We start from the raw sequence: 22,866 nt of genomic DNA on the forward strand, positions 1-22,866 counted from the left end.
GCCTCTACAATCAAGCTCTCCCAATAAACGTGTGCAGAAGGATCCTGTTGCAGCATAGTTCTTGCTGGCCAGTCCGGCACGTGCAAGACATCACCACACTTAGTTTATGTGGTGCTAGTGACTAAACACAGGGTACCCTGCATACTAGGCAAGCACTCTACCAGAGGAGCTCTAGCCCTGGCTCCAGATGCTCTTACTATGCTGATGCTATCATTGGTGGAACTCCAAGCATTGAATATAGTCCTGAGACTGGGCCCAACAGACTCATCCCCAGATTAACATTCCATTATCCATGGAGGGCCTTCAAATGCATTTGCAGGAGATGGAGTGTATTAATCACGGTGACACATGAGGACACAGAGGGGTGACAGGTACAGTGCAGGCCAGCAGGCATCACACTGCTCATGGCAATCAGGGGAATAGCCTCTCTCTGTCACTGCAGGGGGTGGGATAGCCAGATGTCATCCTCGAGATAAACATGTGAATGCATAGTCTTAACCCAGAGTGCTATGAACAGATGCCCACTCGTCTTTTCCACTCTCCTGAAGCCAGGAAGAAAGTCTTAATTGCTGGTATGTCTCTAATACCTGCTAATCTTCCTTTTAATAAGGATAAACCCTGGGCTTTGGGCCTCCAGTAAATGGCAATCTGAGACGGAAAGGAGGCTAGACGAGGAGGAGACAAAGCAGCATCAAGAAATAGGAGCAAGAGGAGAGCCAAGGGTCCGCAGATACAGATTTCACACAGCAGCGAGACTGCAAACTCGGGGGCTCATTGTTTAACCTCAGTAACGAAGTCATTCGGGGGCATTTCTGCACACACAAACAACGCTACAACACTAACCTGCATGGTACAGCCTGCCGCACACCTAGCCTGGGTAACTGCATTGTTCATCATTCCTACACCTCAGGCTTAAACAGGACATTGCCAGACTGAACACTGGGAGCCACAGGTTTGTTTTGTTTTTGTATAAGTGACTGGGGATGTGAGCCACAGGTTTTTTTTTTTTGTTTTTTTTTTTTTGTATAAGTGACTGGGGATGGGATAAAAATGTGGTCACTGTAAAAGGTGAATTTAAGGTATGCCTGGCACTGCCTGACCCCATGGCATCTTAGGACTTCACTGTAGCCTTGGTTCTGAACATACAACACAGGGGGTTTGTATCTCACACACTGTCATATCATATATACATGCTGTCACAGAACACAGCGACAATAAACATGGTCTCAGCTCATTTGAGACTGCTAGACACTATAACTGCAGAAACATAATGGCTTAGCTAGGAATCAAAGGCCTTTCATATTTCCTTACCACCACTGCCTTACATGTTAAGCATCGAGACTTAAGCATCAAATCAGTACACCCCTGGATGAGGAACGTTTGACTTTCTAAATTGATACTTGAATGTCTGACTTGAGTTTCAGGGAAAAAATATTGAGTTTCACCTTGGGATTAGGGGAGAATTTTCAATAATTCTAAGATTTAATTCATTATATAAAAGTGTGGGAAGCCACATGTGCCATTGCAGGGTGGCGCTGGCTTCTGCTGGCCACCACGCATACCTAGGCAGTAAAGTTTTTTTGCCAAGATGAGGTTTTGAGAATTAACCAAAATTAACCAATCAGATGAGAGAGAAGTTAACCAATCAGATGTAGGCATGCAAATGAGGTGGTAAGCATCAACCAAGCACAACCAATCCGGGTGTGAGACACGCCTCTCCTAGGCCTATATAAGCAGACCAGTTCTGGGCTTGGGGTCTATTCGCCTCTACAATCAAGCTCTCCCAATAAACGTGTGCAGAAGGATCCTGTTGCAGTGTCGTTCTTGCTGGTCGAGTCGGACGCGCGCAAGATAAGTTTTCAATAGGGCTGGTGAGATGGCTCAGTGGGTAAGAGCACTGACTGTTCTTTCGAAGGTCCCAAGTTCAAATCCCAGCAACCACATGGTGGCTCACAACCATCTGTAATGAGATCTGACACCCTCTTCTGGTGTGTCTGAAGACAGCTACAGTGTACTTATTTATAATAATAAATAAATCTTTAAAAAAAAGTTTCCAATAATTCTAAGATTTGCTTTGTTATATAAAATAAATAAGTACATCCATCTAATTGGTATGCAAACTGCTTTTGCCCTCGATAGATGATAAAATCCCATTATAGCCAGGGAGTTATTTTTAAATAAATTTTATGATTTATGAACAGTAACTATTTGATTTTTTTTTTGTGTGTGTACCAATTTAATTTACTTACATACCCAGTGTCCTATAATATCTCTCAGGCTAAAAGGAGACACAAGTGGAAAAACTTTAGCTTGTCCTGAGAAAGACAGGTACAACAAGTCTTCTGCACGTGAGGTAGGTGAGCATAGAAAGAGTGCAATGAAAATCGGGCAGTAATAAGAGCTTGCTGACGGGAGCCTGATAGAGCTGTCTCCTGAGAGGCTCTGCCAGTGCCTGACAAATACAGAAGTGGATGCTCACAGCCATCCATTGTACGGAGCACAGGGTCCCCAATGGAAGAGCTAGAGAAAGGACCCAAGGAGTTGAAGGGGTTTGCAGCCCCATAGGAGGAAGAACAATATGAACCAACCAGTACCCCCAAAGCTCCCTGGGACTAAACCACCAACCAAAGAGTAGACTTGGTGGGACTCATGGCTCCAGCTGCATATGTAGCAGAGGATGGCCTAGTCGACATCAATGGGAGGAGAGGCCCTTGGGTCAAACCTGAGTTCTTCTGTATGCTCTTCTGCTGTGCTACTGCTCAGCTACATACACCCCAGACTCACAGATTTATTACTAGTTATTTCTTATTTCCCCTTCCACTTACAAATCCTTGCTGGCTGTGGTGGCAGGTGCCATGAATCCCAGGCCCCTGGAGGCAGAGGCAGGTAGATCTCATAGTTTAAAGCCAGCCAGGTTTATAAATCAAGTCCCAGTGCTTGCAACACCCTATCTTAAAACAGTAAAAAGGAATCTCACACTTCAAATGTCCTCATCTTCTTCAGAGAACCTTTTGTGAAATGCCCTTTCTCGGGTGTCATAAAGCCATTAGAAACAAAAAAGGACTGGACATGGTAGCATATGCCTTTAAAAACCAGCACTAGGAAGGTAGAGGAGGGCTGATCTCTGTGAGTTCAAGGCCAACCTGGTGTACAAAGCAAGTTCCAGGACAGCCACAGCTGTTATACAGAAAAAGCCTGAATCAGAAAACAAACAAAACAAAACAAAACAAACAAACAAACAATAAACCAGAAATCCACACATTTTATAAAGGACTCATTTTCATTCCAACCCTTGATAAGAGCATAGTGTATAAATTTCTACTGGAAATTACTTCTAACTAAACAATGTCTGACTATACTGGCTGAGAACCTATCAGCAGATAGAATGGCCTTCTCTGCAGGCAGGAGTAGCAGAAACAAGAGCCAGAGTTCCCTTCCATGGGTCTTAATTCACTCCCTAGCTAGCCAGGACCACCAAGGGAAGCAACTCACAGGTGCTCACAGAAGACAATGACCACGTATATTAATGTGGCCTGCACTAGGCCCACACTTATGTGTAAACAGCCATCCGGTCAAATATTTAAAGGCAATTTTAAATAAAACAATGGAAAGAAAAAGAAATCCCAAGACAGACATAAAAAAAAAAAAAAAAAAAAAAAAAACTAAGAGTTGTTTGTTAAATGAATAAGTGAAAGAATGCTCATATTTGATTTGCTATCTTTGATACATAGCAAAGTCAGTTGACTTTAACATCTTTTAGATCAAGCCACATTTAAATTAAATATATATTTAATCTCACAATTTTCAGGCTGGCCCATACAGGTTACATCAACTAGAAGAATTTTAAGAGTTACCATAAACTAAGCAGTATCTTCTGCGCAGCATGCTAAGTACTTAATGAGTTCTTTAATTTTCCTATCATCTCCATAAAGTAAACAAGGTTCAGAAATTATGTCCAAGGTCATTTGGCCAGGAAGCAGAAAGGATAAGTCCCAGGATGTATTAGTTACTCGCCTGCTGCTGTGATAAAATCTTTGACAAAGGCAACTCCGGGAAGGGGTTCTCTGCTCACAGTGTGAGCGTACAGCCTGCGGAGGAAGGGAAGCCGTGGAGGTAGGGGCAGAGGCTGGTGAGGCTGGTGGCTACATTGTATCCACCGTTAGGAACCAAAGGATGCTTCTGCTCAGCTTCTTTCCCCCTATTTAATCAGTCTGGGTCCTCTGCTCATAAAAAGGCATCCTCTATATTTAAGGTGGGTCTTCCCACACCAATTAACCTAATGTAGAACCTTCCAGGAAGACATGCCCAGAGGTTTGTTTCTATGGTGATTCTAAATCCTACCTCCCACCCCCAAAATTGACCATCTAGATTAGTCATCACAGGGAGTAACAACAAAAGGTTATGTCTGGATCCGCTGCTTGAGACTGGGTTGGTAGGACCACTCCCTAAAAACAGCCTTAGCACAAATTTTCTGACTTATATTTGTTGATTAAAACCAGCCTTCCTCTCGTCCTGCTTCCTCCTCCCCCACTATCCTGGAAGCCAGGGTTGTTTTCATTCAGTCTGACAATTGCATTTGGCCTCTCAATCTCGTCAGCCATCAGTCCACAGCTCGAGAACAGCCCAGAAACACTATCACTCAGTTCTACCTGCCCTCTCCCCAGCATGAGCAGATCTTTGACTGGAACAAAATAAGCTGTCCAGAATGTCCAACCTGGCCCCTTAGCTGAAGCTGGAGCTGGAGCTGACAACACGACAAGTGGAATCTGCCCGTGGCTCACTCTGCTGCTCTCTTGTTTTGTGACTCCCATGGCCTTCAAATTTCTTGATATGTATCTTATAAATCCCCCCCCCCTCCAAATGATGGGGACCAGCAAGCAAAGGAGAGAGTAAAAGTGCTTTCTGAACAAATCAAATCGCTTCTAGAGTAAAGATGTTAGAGTCACCCTTTGAAACAGGGCAGGGTGTGGTAACTGCAGCCAGTCTTCACCAGGCCCAAGCATCCAGCCACTCTGGTGTGTGTATGGCTTTTATGAATTAAACGTTCCCAGGGAACACCTGGAGTCCTTATGGGAAGGTGCAAACAGGGCAGGCAGCAGGCACATGGCCTGGAGGTCTCAGAGTCAGATCTTGGGAGACTTCTGTAGCTTGGTTTTTGTTTTACAATATTTGGGTTTCATTTATGTCTGAAGCATGACTTTCTCTGGTAATGAGTAACTCGTGGCTAAGATTAATTGCCTAACTGTAATTACATTTGCCTTGTGTACCACATGTTGTAAGCAAGCCACCAGGGCACCAACCAGGGCAAGGATCTGTGGCTTTTCTAAGAGTTTTAATGTCTGAGTATTTCACCATCCCCAAAACACAGGACTCTGGCCTCTCTTGTCAAAAAAAAAAAAAGACTCGAATAACCAGTAAATCACAGAGAATCACACAGATAGGATTCTTACAATCTAACCAGCCATCTCTGCCTCCTCACGCAGCAGCCTCCATTTTTGAACCTGAGTTTCTTTTCTGCTTTCTGGACTCTCTCATTTTCTCCAATGTATTCATTCAGGGGAGGGGGAGGACGGAGCCATAAATGTCATTTCATATTCTAAGCAATTTGCTATAGGCAACTACACCATTACTTTGTACAAATAAATTTACATAAATCATTATTAGAATGCTCTATCTTGGCAATACTCTTTGGTTCCCAGAGCACAAATTAGATGCATGCTTAAAGTGGAATATTTTAAAGTTATTTCTATATTGTTTATGAGACAAGATTAGAAATTTCTACCTAGTTTTTCTTTCAGAACGGGAGCATTTTCTTTTTGTTTGTACATCTCCGAAGCACGCGTGTGAGATCCCGAGGGGGGTGTGTGGGGGTGTCTTGAAGCAAGCAATGCAAGCTGACTGTCACATGTGGCTCCATGGTCAGCCACTGGTCCTTCTGAGCTCGTGTGCTTGGTTCGGAACACTAACGAGGAAGCATTTAGGGAAATGACCACCTGGCCTTGCATTTTGTTGAACAGTTTTTTGCTTAATAAGATTTTGTCCTGCAGGCTTTCTGGTCTGTGTTGACTGTGGTTAGTCCTTTCATTCGGATATGGTCCCATGGAATCCAAGCTGGTTTGGAACTTAGCTACAGAAGTCTCCCAAGATCTGACTCTGAGACCTCCAGGCCGCATGCCTGCTGCCTGCCCTGTTCGCACCTCCCATAAGGACTCCAGGTGTTTGCTGGGAACGTTTGATTCACCAAGGAGTATTCCCAGTGTATACAGTGCTTCAGACTGAGTCTAAGACTTTCATATGCTAGGCAGGCACTCTACCAACCAAGGTCTACCTCCAGTCCCCCAACACACTTTTCTATTTTATTTATTTCATCTTTTTCAAAGTTTTTTTTTGTTTTGTTTTGTTTTTTTGGTTTTTCGAGACAGGGTTTCTCTGTATAGCTCTGGCTGTCCTGGAACTCACTTTGTAGACCAGGCTGGCCTCGAACTCAGAAATCCGCCTGCCTCTGCCTCCCGAGTGCTGGGATTAAAGGCGTGCGCCACCACGCCCGGCTTCAAAGTTTGTTTTTTTTTTTAATTTATGTATGTGTGTGAACCTGCACCAATGTCTGTGCATGTATGTGCAGAAGCCAGGAAACCAGAATAGGATGTCCAGGCAATGGAACTGGAGTTGTGGGCAGTGATAAGCCCCCATGAAGGAGCTGGGAGCTGAATCCCAGTCCTCTTCAAGAGCAGTCAGTGCTCTTTTTGTTGTTGTTTGTTTGTTTGTTTCAAAACAGGGTCTCACTATATAGCCCTGGCTGTCCTGGAACTCACTATGTAGAACAGGCTGGCCTCCAACTCATAGAGATTCACCTTACTCTGTCTCCCAAGTGCTGAGATTAAAGGTGCGCACTGCTATGTTTGGCAAACAGTAAGTGCTCTTAACCATGTATTCTCCAGCACTGACATAGTCAAACAGTTACTGTTTATTTATTATCATTGTAAGTATACATATGAGTGCGTGTGTGTGCGTGTGCGTGTGCGTGTGTGTAAGAGAGGGCATGCCTACCATGTGCATATGGAGGTCAGAGAACAACCTTACAGAATCAGTTATTTTCTTCCTTCTTTACTTAGGTTAGGGGACTGAATTTGAACTCTGGTCATCTGGCTTGCATCGTTTGGCAGCAAGTGTCTTTACCCACTAAGCCATCCTGCCAGCCCCACAGGATGTACTTTAAAACAAAAAAGATTTATTTATATTATGTATATGGGTGTTTTGTCTGATTGTCTGTCTGCATACCAGAAGAGGGAATTGGATTCTGTCCAGTGATAGACAGTTGTGAGCAGTCATGTGGGTGATAGGAATTGAACCTTTGACCTCTGGAGGAGCAGCCAGTGCTCTTAACCACCGAGCCATCTCTCCAGCCCCCTGGATGCCTGTTTTAATCTTACTAGGCTACAGCTTTCCTTGGCTCAGCCAGTCAGGCACTCACATCTCCATCTTTAACCACAGATTTCCCTCCAGTATCATACAATCCTACCAGCTTGGGAAAAAACATTGGCAAAATGAAAAAAGCTTATTCACGGTAGCTATGCAACACTCACTTGATTTAAACCCAAAATATTTATTTGCTTTCAAATAAAAGAGCTCATATCTAGTGCCAAAGAAAAAGAAAAAAGTTCTGAGATACAAAGATAGCATTAATTTGGTACCCATCTATTCCAACATCAAGGTTAGTCCAGGAAGCCTGGTACTTTATGTAAAAACCAGACTAATAAATAGTACACTCTGGTTCCTGAAATGAAATTGCTCCAATGATGTATTTAGATTTAATTGAAACTTACAGATACCTGGAAAGTCCAGCTAGTGTGTGGCTGATCCGGTGTCTCTAGGAAATCCCTCCACCCTCCCCTTCCTACGTTAGTCTGCTCATTGTACGACCAGATTTTCTTAATGGGGAACAAGTCCCACATCTCAAATTTTGCAAAAGCGGGTGTCACACCACTGTTTAGGCCAGGAGGCAGCAAACTTCTGCAAAAGGTCAGATGGTAAATATTCTATGGTGCGTGCTCTGCCTAGCCAGCCTCCTCATTGGAGTGCAAAAGCTGCCTTCATCATGCAGGATGAATGAATACAGGGCTATGCCCCTAATAAAACCCTAGTAACCCTAGTTAAGTGTCGATTCCATACAGGGTCCCAGGCAACACAAGCTCGAACTAACTGTGTAGCAGAGGATGACATTACATTTCCAACTTCCTGCCTGCACTCCAGATGCTGGGCTCACAGGCAGGTGCACCACACTTGGGTTTGATATTCAGGGATAGAGAGTGAGACTGCTAAGCCTCAAATCCTGGGATAAACAGCTTACGTGCCTATTTAATATATCAATAATATATCAGACCTGACCTCAAAGTTATCCCAGCATCCCTCAGTCCCTACCTGCTATAGGGTATGGCTGGCACCCCCTATCCTCTAACCCCGCCCCCACCTACCTGAACCAACTCTTCAACCCAGGGGCTGGGCTGCCCTCCCCTCCAGAGGCCCCTCCCTATATAATCTAGCCATTTTGGTTACCCACCTTCTTTTTTTTTTTTTTTTTTCTGTGTAGCCCTGGCTATCCTGGAACTCACTCTGTAGACCAGGCCTGCCTCTGCCTCCCAAGTGCTGGGATTAAAGGTGTGCGCCACCACGCCCGGCTTTTTTTTTTTTTTTTTAAACCTTAGCTTGAAAATGTCACCTTTGAAGGCCAGGTACTGGCCCTGCACAGTGTCTGTTTCATCCAGGGCCTCTCATCAGGCTGTGGGTAATCCAAAGCACGTCGAGGATGGAGGGGTGAGCTTTGGAGCGAGGAGTGCAGGAAAAACCACCATGCCAAAGCTATACAACAGTGGTGCTGTCCCCAGGCAAACCCCCTTGGTCACAGGATGGCGTTTCTCCCAAGTAGCTCTACTCCAGGATCTTAGGCAGCCCAGGCCTTGAGGGGAGCTCTGACTTTGACTGGGACAGAGATGAAGGATTAGACAGCTGTGCATCCTCTGGACACACTGAGGGCTCAGCCCTGCCTTCCTGCCTAAGTGTCATGTCCCCCTTCCTACCTCTCTCTGCCTGGCTGAGTGATCCTCAGAGACTAAGTCATCTGAGATGCTTCTACCTTCACAAATTCCCTTGCTAGTTACTTCATCCTCCAATCTGGAAGTCTGTGGGTTCTCTGAAGCAGAGTCCTGTACTTAGTGACCAGCCCCTGCTCCACACGGAGCCTTTCCGCCTGCCATGAACTGTGAACCTGGCAATCCTAAGCAATCCGTGAAGATGGAAAACGGCCTTGTGCTTCCTCACCCCATCTGCCCCAAGTGCAGAAAACGGACACTCAGTAGTCTCCTCTGAACACAACAGGGACAACATCGGAAGGAGGAAGACAGTTGCACATGGCATTCTGGGAAAGGTGGTGATGAACATAGTGGAGCTATTACTTAGGTTCTAGTCTGTCTCCACATGAAAATTCCCAGCAATGTTCATGTGGTCTCATGGGTCAAAGACACACAGAATTTTAAATAAAGATGTGACTCAAGGTCTTCCAGTTATCTTAATGCCTAAACAGGATTGACCACCTTGTCAGTCTATCAGCAGCGTAAACTGATCATTAAGAAGATTGGAGGAGGGCTGGAGAGATGGCTCAGTGGTTAAAGACTGTTCTTCCAGAGGTCCTGAGTTCAAATCCCAGCAACCATATCCAATGCCCTCTTCTGGTGTCTGAAGACATCCACAGTGTACCCACATACATGAAATAAATAAAATCTTTAAAAAATAAAAAAAGAAGATTGGAAGAAGAACAGCAATGGGGGTGGGGAGAAACAATCAACTTGGTATTTGCATTTAAATATAGCTCTGGTATTTCATTGATTTCAATCTACTGAGTATTTCAATCTACTGAGGTTTGGTGGCTGGGGAAGGGCCAGGAGAGAGAGAGTGATTACCTGAGTCAGAATGGGTCCAGGTCAGCATCGCTCCAGAAAGGACAAAGGTGTCTTCATAATCACTAGGCGACACTTCTAGAGGCTGCTGGAGTGGAGCAGAAGGGAGACAGGATTAGACTAAAGAAGCAGAGAGTCCTCACAGCCACAACAGGCGTCCTCTCTGGCCTGACCCCAGACAGATGACACACTTCAGTGAAAAGCATGTTGCCAGAGTGCCTCTCAGTTCTTGGATAGTTAGTGAAGGAGTGAGAAGCCTTGAGGATGGAGTGGTTTTGAAACTGCTTCTGGGGCACAAGAGGGCCCAGAAATTTGAAAATACATGCCATAGACATTGTGACATTATTTGATTTGCTACAAAAGCCATCTAGACATTCCTGAAACCACTTTCCTTTATCATAGCGACTTCTTTTTTTTTTTTTAATTGGGATTTATTTCATTTACATTTCCAATGTTATCTCAAAAGTCCCCCACACCCTCCCACACCCACTCCCCCACCCACCCACTCCTACCTCTTGGCCCTGGTGTTCCCCTGTACTGGGGCATATAAAGTATGCACGACCAATGGGCCTCTCTTTCCACTGATGGCCGACTAGGCCATCTTCTGATATATATGCAGCTAGAGACACGAGCTCTGGGGGAGGGGGGGGTGTTACTGGTTAGTTCATATTGTTGTTCCACCTATAGGGTTGCAGATCCCCCCAGCTCTCATAGGGACTTCTGAAACACTTGTCTGTCTAAAGGAAAGCTGCCAGAGGCCATGTGTTCAAGGCCAACCTCGATCCACTGGGCAGCCGTAGTGCTCAGGCTGTTACATCAATGATTCTTTTGCTGGAAAACGCATTCTCTCTAGTCCTAGTAGAGACTAGCCTGACTAACCCACAAGTTAGTGGGTCACAGTTAATAACCCTGGATAATAGAAAAGTGGGCACATGAGATAATGATTTCTGCTGGAAGATAATTTTTGGCATCTAAGGCCTTAAGAATGACAAATCAGTGGCCTCTCTAAGCATGGTATTATCCTGTGATGGTTGGTATGAGCATGATATGAAATTGTCATTACACCAGTGGCTCTCAAACAGGACCCTGGAACAGCAGCAGCATCTAAGGCCTTTCCTAGAAAGATGAAAATCTTAGCTCTGATCCCCGTTCTACTGACTTAGAATGTTGGGAGGAGCGGGGCGGAGAGCAGTGTTCTCATGTGCCCTGTACATGCCTCTGATCTTAGATCATCCATTCATCCATTCATACAAAGGCATTGATCCCGGTATACAATAAAATCTTACCCTACTCTATTTCATGTCTAAAACATAATTAAAGACAGAATACTGAGGAAGGATTGGACAGGGAGGAAGAAGAGAGGGAGGAGTTCCTTCTAAATGTGTTACCCACTCAGGAGGACACAAGCATCAAACACCAGAGAGTGTTTGGTTTGGCTTTTGCTTTTTGGTGTTTTTTGTTTGTTTGTTTGTTTGTTTGTTTTTCACTTTGGTTAGAGGACTCCAGGGAAGGCACTTGTCTCTCCCTAGCTGGGGTTAGGATGAAGTGACAGATTGGTTTTAAGACAATGACAATAATTATGAACCTTTAGATTAGAACAGGGTGGGTGGCAGGGAGATGGTTCAGTGGAGTACCATGATGCTGTTCAAGTCTGGAGCTCTGAGTTCAAGCTCATGTGAGAAACTGGAATCTATGCAAAAAACTGGACGCAGTGGTGGGTATCTGGGCTTCCAGCGCACCTACTGAGAGACGGGAGGCAGAGACAGCAGACTTTCGAAAAAGCTCTCAGGCTGTCGAGCCCAGAGTGTGCTTCACAGCAGCAGAAAGGAGAGACCCTGTCTCCAAGAGGAGACACTCTAGAACGCAGTTCTCTTACTTCCAATGTGTGTGCACGTACACACACACACACACACACACATACACACACTTACTTGCATGTACATTCACACACCAAATAAATATTTCTTGAAATATCAGAATCTGAGTGCTGGGTTGGCAGCTCAGGTGACAGAATGTGTGCCCAGCTCCGGGAAGTTCTGGTTTGATCGCCAGCATCATGTGTAAAAACTGACACAGTGGCCCATGCCTGTAATCCCAGCACTTAGGAGGTAGACACAAGAAAATCAGAATTTTAAGGTCATTTTTAGCTACGTATCAAGTTGAAGGCTATCCTGAAATATATGAGACTGTCTCAAACAAACAAACAAACAAACAAACAAACAAACAAACACTAGATGGGGCAGGAGAATACAGGCAATGCCCTAACTTGACTCTTCTTTGAGATACTCAAAATACACCACGTCTGGCTGATAAATGAGTAACTTGAAGATCTGAGTGAACCAAGGTCAATTCCAAATCCAGAGAGATGAGAGCAAGGGAGCCAGGGCTTCCAATCCCTGAGTAAAGGCCACTCCGCCTGCACACGTGGCTCATGCTTAGAAACTCTCGCCTATGCCCAGTTTGGTTTTTAGATTTTATGTTTTATATTCACTACTCTGCATTTTTCCACAAGGGAGACTCAACTGCTTCAAGGATTCACAGCTCATGGTCCACCCAGAATAAACACAACAGGAAATGTTAAGACAGGCACAAGAATCTGGACGTCACTGCAGCCTGGGACATTTCTGCCAAGGGGAGACGTCCTGACACCTTCTTGGTTTTGACATTATAACCATTATAAGCTTCTCAGGTTGACTGTGGTTTGCATCAGGCCCACCCAAGCTAAACTCACAGTCAACATTTCCATCCAGTTGGAGAAGTGGAACATTTGTGTTCAGTTGTTGTTCTCACTTTCAGAACATAAAACATAAGTGGAAGGTGACATGGCTTCATTTATTGACATCAGCTATCAATGACAGGACTTGACACCAAGTCAATTGACCAAGGCTTCAATTGAAAATTTTAGAAATCAAAAAGAACTCTGAATATCTCCTTGTTCATTATGACTCTTCCCTCTAACCATGCAAATACCTAACTATGAGCAAGGTCTGAATCCCCTACACCCCACTTTTTAACTTTATACAAAAGAGGTGTTAGGAAAGATGTTGGTAGCTTATTCTTATAATTGCAGGAGGCTGAGCCAGAAGGGTTAGGGCTAGGATAAAGCACTTGCCCCACAAGTCTGACACCCCTAGTTCAATCTTAAGAACCCACATTAAAAAAAAAAAAGAGCCAGATGTGGTGGCACACATCTGCAATCCCAGCACTCCTGCAGGAAGAAGTGAAGTCTACAGTGAACCAGCAGTCAGCAATTAGCAGCAGAAACAAGAGATCTTGCCTCTAAACACAGTGCAAGGAGAGAGATGACTCCCAAAGAGATTGTTCTCTGGCTCCTATACACACCCTGTGACACTCACACACCAAACAGATCTTTTTTTAAAAAGGAGGAAAAGAGAGACATTGACCTGTCTCACCTTTGTTCAAACTGAGATAAGGAAACAGATGAAGCTGCTGTGCAGATCATAGCTCACAATCTCGCACAGACTCCACTCTTTATTGAGACCTTGGGTATTAATTACCGATGTGGTATTACATTAGCCTTTGAAAATACAAGACTCAAACCTTCCGTATGCCCTCAAGACTTTCCCTTTCAAATGTTTGCAGATATAGCAGTTTTGAGGTACAAACTTGGTATCAGCCAAGCCATTCTCCCTAGAAACATTTCAAGGTAAATTCCTTCCTCAGAATTTTTTTTTTCCCATCAAATGTTCTGCCTCTGACCACAGCCAAGTACCCAGTTATCTTTCAGCAGCTCCTGAGAGCACAGCTCAGCCTTCAGCAACACCGACATATACGACGGTGATAATTTATCGCCTCTGCAGTAGTTTAGTCCCAGATGGACCATTTACTAATTTATTTCCATATGTAACTGACAGAGAGATTAATCAGGCTTCCAACTCAGAAACCTGAATTGTGTGCTATTCCCTAAACAGGCTAACTCTGGGAAAGAGGAAGCCTATATTTACATAGAAAGCTTTCCTTAAAAGCTGCTGATACATGCCCATGCACACACACACACACACACACACACACACACACACACACACACCCTTTCTGAAATAGCACACTCCTATTCACCCGGAGGTCTGACTCTTTTGAGTGTCGTGGGCTTCACACAGCAGTAATGTCTGACGTAACAATGGGCAGACAGGAACCCAGAAACAACTCAAATGCCACCATTGGACCCAGTGGCAGCCTTGTGTCCCTCCCTGTTTGCAAGGTCGGGGTCTCAGATTTCTGAAACGTAAGACCTCTTTTTGCCCCGGCACTGTGCCCATCTGGCCAGGACAGCAGTGCTCGGGTACTGGAAAGTCTGAGCTTTCTTTTTTCCACTCTTTTTAAGGGTCTGAATTTGACTAAATTCGGCAGCTGCTGTGTCCTGCTGTGTCCCCGTGGAGGGGACAGCTAGCTCCCCTTGGTTCACTTCTCAATGCACTTTTGTTTTTAATTTAACCCAATGATACTACCGGCCTTCAGTGAAAGGTTGACTAATGTCATTGCTGGATGACGGTGTTTGTAGAGGGAGCCAATCCAGATGCAGGAACCGACTGGTAGTCCATGATGAAGCCCAAAGCCACACCTTTCAAGGTTCTACAGACAGGACCACAGACACCCTCTCAGCTGGGCTCCGATGAACCCTGCCACTGGGAAAAAGTACCATAACTGAGTTTCGCATAGACATACCTACTTTGAACCCCAGAAGTAGAGGCAGGAAGATCATGAGTTCAAGGTCAATCTGGGCAATAGAGTGACTCCGCACTGTAGCAAAAACCAAACCAAACCAAACCAACCAACAAACAAACCCTGTTCTCTGCTCTCATTTGAGGAATGTTGCCCTGGGAAGGCCTTTTATCTCTACAGTTTTAGGACTTTACAAAAAAGAAGAAAAACAACCAGCCACTTGTTACTATGTTTAGCTGGTGCCAAGCAGTAGGGAATTTGTAATTATCTGAACTCGAACAAATGAGTCCAGATGCTTGATGCTGTGACAGACATGGCTTCAGTGTTCTCTCTGATCTGGAGACGGTCACACGAAGTATAACTTTAAGTTTTAAGAACTTGGTCAAATACAAAAGTTGGAAGCTGATCTAGGCGCTATAAAATCTGCCAAAGTAAGGAAGTCACAGCCTTTAATAGGCTATAACTAGCTGGGCAGTGGTGGTACACATGCCTTTAGTCCTAGCACTTGGGAGGCAGAGGCAGGTGGACCTCTGAGTTCGAGGCCAGCCTGGTCTACAAAGTGAGTTCCAGGCCGGCCAGGACTACACAGAGAAACCCTGTCTCGAAAAACCACTCCCCACCACCAACACCAAAAGGCTACAACTGAAAGTCTAATGCTCTTGGGGACTGAATGTACAATGTCCCCACAGTATTTGAACATTTGGTCACCAGCTGGTGGCACTCCTCGGAGAGGTTACAGAATCCTTAGGAGGTGGGGCATAGCTGGAAGAAGTGGGTCACTGGGAAGTGAAGAGGAGGCTGGAAGTCAATAGCCCATTTGGGCTTCTAGCCTGGTTTCTGCTTCCTCTTCCGCACAGATGTGAGCACCTGAGTAGCTCCAGCTGCAGATTCCCTGCCTCTGTGGAGCCGCCTCCAAGTCCTCCCCATCACAACGAACCTCCTCCAACCGTGAGCCAAAATAAACCTCTCTTCCCTTTAGTCCCTCCTTGTTGGATAACTGGTACCCATGAGGAGAAAAGTAATGTATCCCAAAAGCGCACTGTGTAACTCAGGATGACCTGGCCCTTCTGATGCTGCTGCCCCTGAGAACTAGTGAGCTGAAGCCAGGATTGCAGGCAAGTACCACGGTGCCTGCTTTGTGTCTCTTTATTCTTATGAAAGAGTTAGAACAAAGCAACACACATGGATACACACACACACACACACACACACACATATGTATACACACACACACACACACATAAACACACACACACACAATCACCTCAAAAACAAAAGTGGAACTGGCCATCCTTGTTTATCCTGAGTCATTCTCTAAGACTTTGTTTATTTGCAACTGAGTCCTGGTGAATGAGCCAAAGGTTTCTTAGACCCTTCCTACCTACATGAGGCCGAACCTCATGTGAACTATCAGACCAATGGCATTCAGCCCCTCTAGTGGCAGTTCCCTGCACTGATCACAAGAACCCCTGCCAGGGAAGTCACCCTCTATGGGTTACAAAGCCAGGCTGGCATCTAATGCCTCAACTGTGGTGAGAACGGGAGCGGGCAGAAGGCTCCTACAAGAACCAACCTGCCTTTGGTGTGAGCCACCATGGGTAAGTTTCCCTTCCCACCTGGGGCTGCTGAGACCGACCGTGCATGTGCTTGCATAGCTTCAGAACTCATTCCATTCGGGACCATAAGAAGGTAGGACCTATCTACCCACTGGGGTGTTGCTCATGCCAGCCTTCAAATCCCTAGTTTATAATTCAAAACCTGCTCCAGCTCTCCACATGCCCAGGTGTTCAGCAGCTCGGAGTCCCCCAGAGGTGGTCTCTTAACATCTATTCAAATAATTACTATGAGGGATAATATGCAGTAGGGGCTGTAGATCATCTCCTGTGCACATAAAAAAAAAGTCTCATACAGACTCAAAGCATCAACACCTCACATTCTGTAAAAGCTTTCCTAAGGTCAGAAAGCTAACCTTCAAACGACTAGATCATCTCACATGACTGTTCTGTTTTGCTTTCTCTCCACTGGTGCAGGATTAATAAAACGAGAGTATAAGGCAAATGTAAGTTTAAGCAGAATAACGAGCACAGAGGAAAATATTTTGACATCAAGAACTCAGTATAAATTAGCTATAACATACTTGAAAGCTCCTGTAACCATAACGTGCACATTGAAATCCATTAACCTAACACCTGGGCTGCTATTCAAAAGTAGGTTTCCGGCAATGTAAATAAACGGCCATTCCAACAGTCCTCCTAAATTACTGTACAATTTGGTCGCAGAGTCACAAGCTCACACAGTCTATCCTCTGTGCTTGGCTGCTCTCTAGCCACCACTGAAGTCATCTCAGGCTACAATGTGGCGGCATAATATAAACAGAGACCAGCAAGGAAGACTCAAAAGTAACAGGCAATGTCAAAGATAAACCAGGGTCATCCAGGGAAGAACAGGGATATTTTATATAAGCACTCTGAAAAAGACAATGGAGCCCCGACCCTCTTTTAATTGCACCCCTAATTAGCCTTCATGCTCCCCACCTGATCATTTTTATATAAAAGCAATTTCCACAGCCAGACATTCAAAAGACCTCAGTTGCTGTAAACTCAGCAGCTGCTAAAAATTCTGTTGTACATCAGATCTGCTTAAAGGCTCGGCTATTTTCAAACAAGCCTTCCATTCTTATCCTACCATTATCACCCCTCCAAAATGTTAGCTCACTGTCTGCATCCCCCTATGCCAGCTGCCCAAGCCATTTTCTTACCTCTGTAACTCACATTTGTTTCCTCTGATGATATTTACCCAAGCAAGGGCAATTGTTTGACTGGCAGCTTGCAACTTTCAACTTTGCTGTCATGCAAAAGGGAAAAGCCACAACCCCTGACACACTGCTCAGCTAAGCTTTACATGTCTGAATCCACCCCTAGATTTTAAATTCTTTTACACTTACTTAATATAGTGCGTGCCGCCTGTCCGCTGATGCGATATCAGAAACCTGCAAGCTACTATTTCTGCAACTGTGTCACTGTAGATAGTCTGAAACATGTACGTAGCTGTTGCCATGGAAACAAACACAGCTAGGGTAGAGTGCCACGCTGTGTTAATTCCTTCACCCATGAACCCCAGGGGAATGCTAACATTCATCTTCTTTCTCCTGTCGTCTCACACTGCTTTAATATATTTTTTTTAATATTATCAAATGATGTACTAAACACATATGGCACACCTGGAAATTCGGATGGCTGAAATGAGCCTTGGTACCAACCCAGCCTGCCTAGTGTCTGCTGAAGGTGGTACTGCTCTGCAACAGATCTTTCCTGGGAGGAAAGGAGAACTTTCTCTTCCTTTTACAATGATATGGGACGAGCCTCTTATTCTACCTAAAAATGGTGACCGAGGAAGTACACTGGAATAAAGATACCATCAGATCTGCCCTCCTGATCAGCTCTGTGACCGGTGGAGGCAGACCTTGAAAACTTTCTGTTCATTTTTCCCCACCAGCACCAGGGAGTGACCCCAGGGCCTTGTGCACACCAAGCAAGCACTTTCTCACCGAGCTGCATCCCCAGACCCGAGACCTTGCAAACTTTCTGCAGTAGATCCAAAGTAAGAGCTATACTCCTGCTTGACCTGATCTGTGCTCACAGGCTCTAAGCCCCAGCGTTCTAATTAGGCAAAAGCCGAACCTCTCGGCGATGACTTCACTCATTCCAGTGGGTCTTTGCTCTTAAACCCATATCAGAAGATAGAAAAATTCGTGACAGAGTGAGGAGCTGGAACCTGGTCACCCAAAACAACAGACTGGGATGGCCCTGCAATCTGCGTGTTCCCTCCTGTGTTTCAGGTTCAGACCCCCTGCCCTGATCGATGCTCAGACACATGGAGAAAAAGCCAAACACTTTCATTATACCTAGAAGTCAAAATGGGCATTGAACCACCTTCCTATTATTCAAATGGGCCAGTTGCTTTAAATATTGGGGTTATTCTCATCACGGTAGACAAAAATAAGCTGTTGAAAATCTTAATTACATCCTATCCCTTGGGCTAGTTAATAATATTCAATCTAGATGAAAATGGCCACATTTTAGATTTGCATGCTGATGTGCCTCACTTGAATACCATTTCCCCACTAAACAATCAATTGGAGGCTTTAAGAGCGCAGCTCCGTGACCCTGAACTGGCACATTTGAAAGAAACCACTACTTTATCGGCAGGGATTATGGTAAAATGATCCCATAAAGGATGAGCAAATTTTCCCATTACTTTCCTAAATTGAATCATTCGTGGCTCTTTACTATGATAATAATGATCATCTCATCCCTAAGATAAAAGCAAAACAGAAAATAGATACATACACCTTACCAGTTAAGGTATGTATATGTCACTTTCAAAAAGCCTTCTTAAGATGATGTTAGGAGGAAGGGTCTGGGGAGATGGCTCAGGGGGTAAAAACACTTCCCTGCACACACCTGGCAACCAGAGTTTGATCCCCAGAAGTCACAGAGAAAGCCAGGTGGGCCAGTGCATATCTGTAAGCCTGGCACTCTGACAGTGAGACAGGAGACAGGACAATCACCCAGAGGCTCACAACCCAGCTGGTCTGGAGGACATGGGGAAATGACAGAAACAACAGGAGAGATCCTGTCTTGAAACGAGGTAGAAGTTTCAAGTGAACTCCTGAGAACTGTCTGTCCTCTGACCTCCATGCAGGGCTGTCCCCATTCCTCTAACATCACCAACCATCTTCACCTAGGTCACCATCCATTTGTGGCCATGACAGAGTCTCACGAACTAGGTAGGTCTTCTCTGACCTAATCGAATGCTCTCTCCATGGCCACGCAGTCCTCAAGTGCAGCAACCAGGCGGCTGGTTACCTTATAACCACAGTAACCCTACTCAGGGGAGGAGAGATACCAAGTGTCAGGTTAAATGGTTTGGAGTTACCTGGGGCTGGTGGTTGAGGTTCAACTCTTCTTTGCCCTTACTTCACCTAAGGGCTGGGGAAGAGGGTTCAGCCATCAGCTGAGTTCGGCACCCCCGACCAAACAGACCAGCCTGGCCTCAACTTCTTACCCAGGAATTCCAGTCTCAGGTCCTCAGAGAGAGCCTTGAGGACCCCTGGGACTGTGAAGCTGAATGGAGTGTTGACAAGGGGCAGCAGTAATGACTTGGTCAAGCTCTCAAAGGGAATCTGACATCCTAGGCTTATATTATAGACCAATTTCTTGTGGTGTGGTGACCCCCAACTATAAAACTATCTCGTTGTTACTTTATAATTGTCATTTTGCTATATAACTATCTGACATTCAGGATATCTGATTTGTGGCCCCTATGAAAGGGTCATTCGGCCCCCAAAGGGGTCATGTCCCACAGTTTGAGAACCGCTGCTGTAGACTGTACCCTAGACTTCTTACTTGTTTGTTTCTTTGTTTGTTTTGTTTTGTTTTGTTTTTCGAGACAGGGTTTCTCTGTGTAGCCCTGGCTGTCCTGGAACTCACTCTGTAGAGCAGGCTGGCCTCGAACTCAGAAATCCACCTGCCTCTGCTTCCCGAGTGCTGGGATTAAAGGCATGCTCCACCACCGCCCGGCTGACTCTTAACTTTTTAAGACTGAGAAATATGCCCTCATATGGATGTACCACATTTTGCTTACTAAGTCATTGGTCAGTAGACATTAAGGTTGCTTCCATATTTTCACCGTTATGAGTCATGCTATTACGCTATTAGGAATATGGCTGTGTAAATACCTTACTAACACCCTGCTCTCAGGTCATTAGGATATACACCAGAAGTGAAGTCGATGTAGTAGATCTAGTTTTAATTTTTTTTTTTTGAATGATGACTCTCATGTTTTCCATGGCAGCTGTACCATTTATATCACCCACAAACAATGCCTAAGGTCTCCAATTTGCCCACACCCTCACCAGTGTTTGGTATTATCTGTTCCGTGAACCTGCTTTCTTTTGTTTCATTGATAGTAGTCAATGAGATGAGGTAGTATTCAGTTTTGATTTACATCTCCCTATTTGTGCCTTTTTGCATGTTTATTGGCTACTTACATGTCTTTGAAAAACTGTCTACTTTCGTGTCTACTCAGCTGGGCATGGTGGCGCACGCCTTTAATCCCAGCACTCAGGAGGCAGAGGCAGGTGGATTTCTGAGTTCGAGGTCAGCCCGGTCTACAAAGTGAGTTCCAGGACAGCCAGGGCTACACAGAGAAACCCTGTCTCAGAAAAAAAACAAAAAACAACTGTCTACTCAAGTGCTAGGTTCATATTTTTATTTATTTTTATTATTATTATTTTTTTTTTTTGGTTTTGCCTCCCGAGTGATGGGATTAAAGGTGTGCGCCACCACACCCGGCTGGTTCATATTTTTTATGTATGCATGTATTGTGTATGTGCATACCCTGGCTCATGTATGCAGGTCAGAGGGCAGCTCATGGGAGCTGTGGGACCCATGTGAATCTGGGGAACTGAACTCAGCTCATCAGGCTTGCTGGCAAATGCCTTGCCCTGCTGAACAATCTCATCAACCACTAGTTACACTTTTGAATCTTTCTATATTCTGAATTTATCCTCTCTTCATATACTCTGCAGATATGTCCCCATCCTGGGGGTGACATCTAATTTGGTTGTCTTTTCCATACCCATGGCCCCCAGATCAGGAAAAGACCATTTCCTCAAGACAAGGGTTGTTCACTTCCTCTTCCTACATTGCCCTGGATCTGGATCTGGCTCTGTCATCTTTGGGTGGCAAGGGTTCTTCAGGTCAGTTGGTCAGTCAGTCCATGAAGCAACAGAGCCTTGATTATGGGTAATATTCTGGGAGGAAATATAGGATGCTGGTGGGGAAACCTGATATCGTCACAAAGACACCCCAATCAAGGTCAGTCATTGGATCTTCCATGACAATCTTCTAATACAGACTGCAGGAAACATTCAGGAATCAGGCTCCCGAGTCGGTCTGTTACAAATACTCAGGACTTGGCTGGGTCACGAACCTCTCCACGCTGATGGAGACAGAGTTATTCGCAGAATCTATAAAATAGCACGGGGTGTGAATGAGTCAGTCACCCTGAGAGAAAAGACCCCACAAGGTGACTCCTAAATCCTTCCCCTTTGCACTGTCTTTCCCTTAGGCGGTCTCTCTTTCCTTGCTGGCCACCAGGATCTCAGATGCCCTTGTCACTGTGCAGAGTCACCTGGCTCTCATAGTTCTCTCTTGTTCTCATTCACATCTAATAGGCCCGGGGCTGAGAAACCAAATAATGGAGCTGATTAGAATTTTGTCTGGAGAGAGAGAGAGAGAGAGAGAGAGAGAGAGAGAGAGAGAGAGAGAGAGAGAGAGAGATCGATCTAGGTCTCAGAAGTGTCTCTGAGCACACAGGTTGGGATTTTTGGCTGCTCTGGGTCATTTGCCTAAAGTCAGCCTCTTAATGTGAGATCGGCCTACCCTTTCAAGCCTTTTGAAAGGTCTCTATGTGCCAATGCCTTTTTTTTTTTCTTCCCTCACCTCTTTGGCATTTGTTTGAGGGCACACCAGGCTGTTATCATATTTCAGTTTACTTAGTTTTAATTCTTAAGCTAAATTCATTTTTTTCCCCTCTCTCTCTCTCCTAGACAGTAACAATGAAAAGCAAAACCACTCAAAGTGAAGGTGGATTTCTGGTGAATTGGCTCACAGGCAAACCCACAGTGAGAGCTGCTTTTGAGGGATCTATTATATCTAATTGTTATTTCTGAGGTTGTGAAAAGTGTCATTAAAAAATAAAACTTAGTCACAGTAAAATACACAGGCTCTCAAGTCACTTACGTCTCTCCTCTCGTTTGGTGGTTCACAGAAATCTCACAGCTAAGGCTCTGGCTGCTGCATGGGAGGTCACATTGCTTCCTCTGGCCATTTCTTTTCACTAGGAAGGCGACTTATGGGAGGGCTGGGCATTGAGCCACTGGCAAGCTCACAATGCAAACCAACTCTGTTAGTTAGAATATTTGAGGAGTTTCTCTCTCTCTCTCTCTCTCTCTCTCTCTGTTTTTTAAGCCTTTGTGAATGGGATTTTGCATGCATGCAGATATGTGTGCTCACATGTGTGAGATGCTCATATGTGTGCTGGTACACATGCATTCGTGTATTTGTCCTATTGAGGTCAGCTTCAGATCTCCCTCTTGTGTGGGTTTTTTGTCATTGTTCTTTGGTTTGTTTGTTTTGTTGTTGTTGGTTTTTTTTTTTTTTTTTTTTTT

At 44.9% G+C, this 22,866-nt stretch overlaps 1 protein-coding gene across 5 annotated transcripts in view; it reads right to left on the reverse strand.

Annotated features, from left to right (window-relative positions):
* The window catches only part of Foxn3 (forkhead box N3), a 364,206-nt gene that overhangs the window by 245,873 nt on the left and 95,467 nt on the right, over positions 1-22,866 (reverse strand). For 4 of the 5 annotated variants that reach the window (XM_029484509.1, XM_029484505.1, XM_021179586.2 and 1 more), the window contains one exon: positions 9,954-10,038. The gene's annotated coding sequence lies outside the window, so the exon portion shown is untranslated. The remainder of the gene's footprint in view (positions 1-9,953; positions 10,039-22,866) is intronic. The other variant, XM_029484506.1, reaches the window with a different exon arrangement.

This window comes from Mus caroli, chromosome 12 (genome assembly GCF_900094665.2).
Source record: "Mus caroli chromosome 12, CAROLI_EIJ_v1.1, whole genome shotgun sequence".
Lineage (NCBI taxonomy): Eukaryota > Metazoa > Chordata > Mammalia > Rodentia > Muridae > Mus > Mus caroli.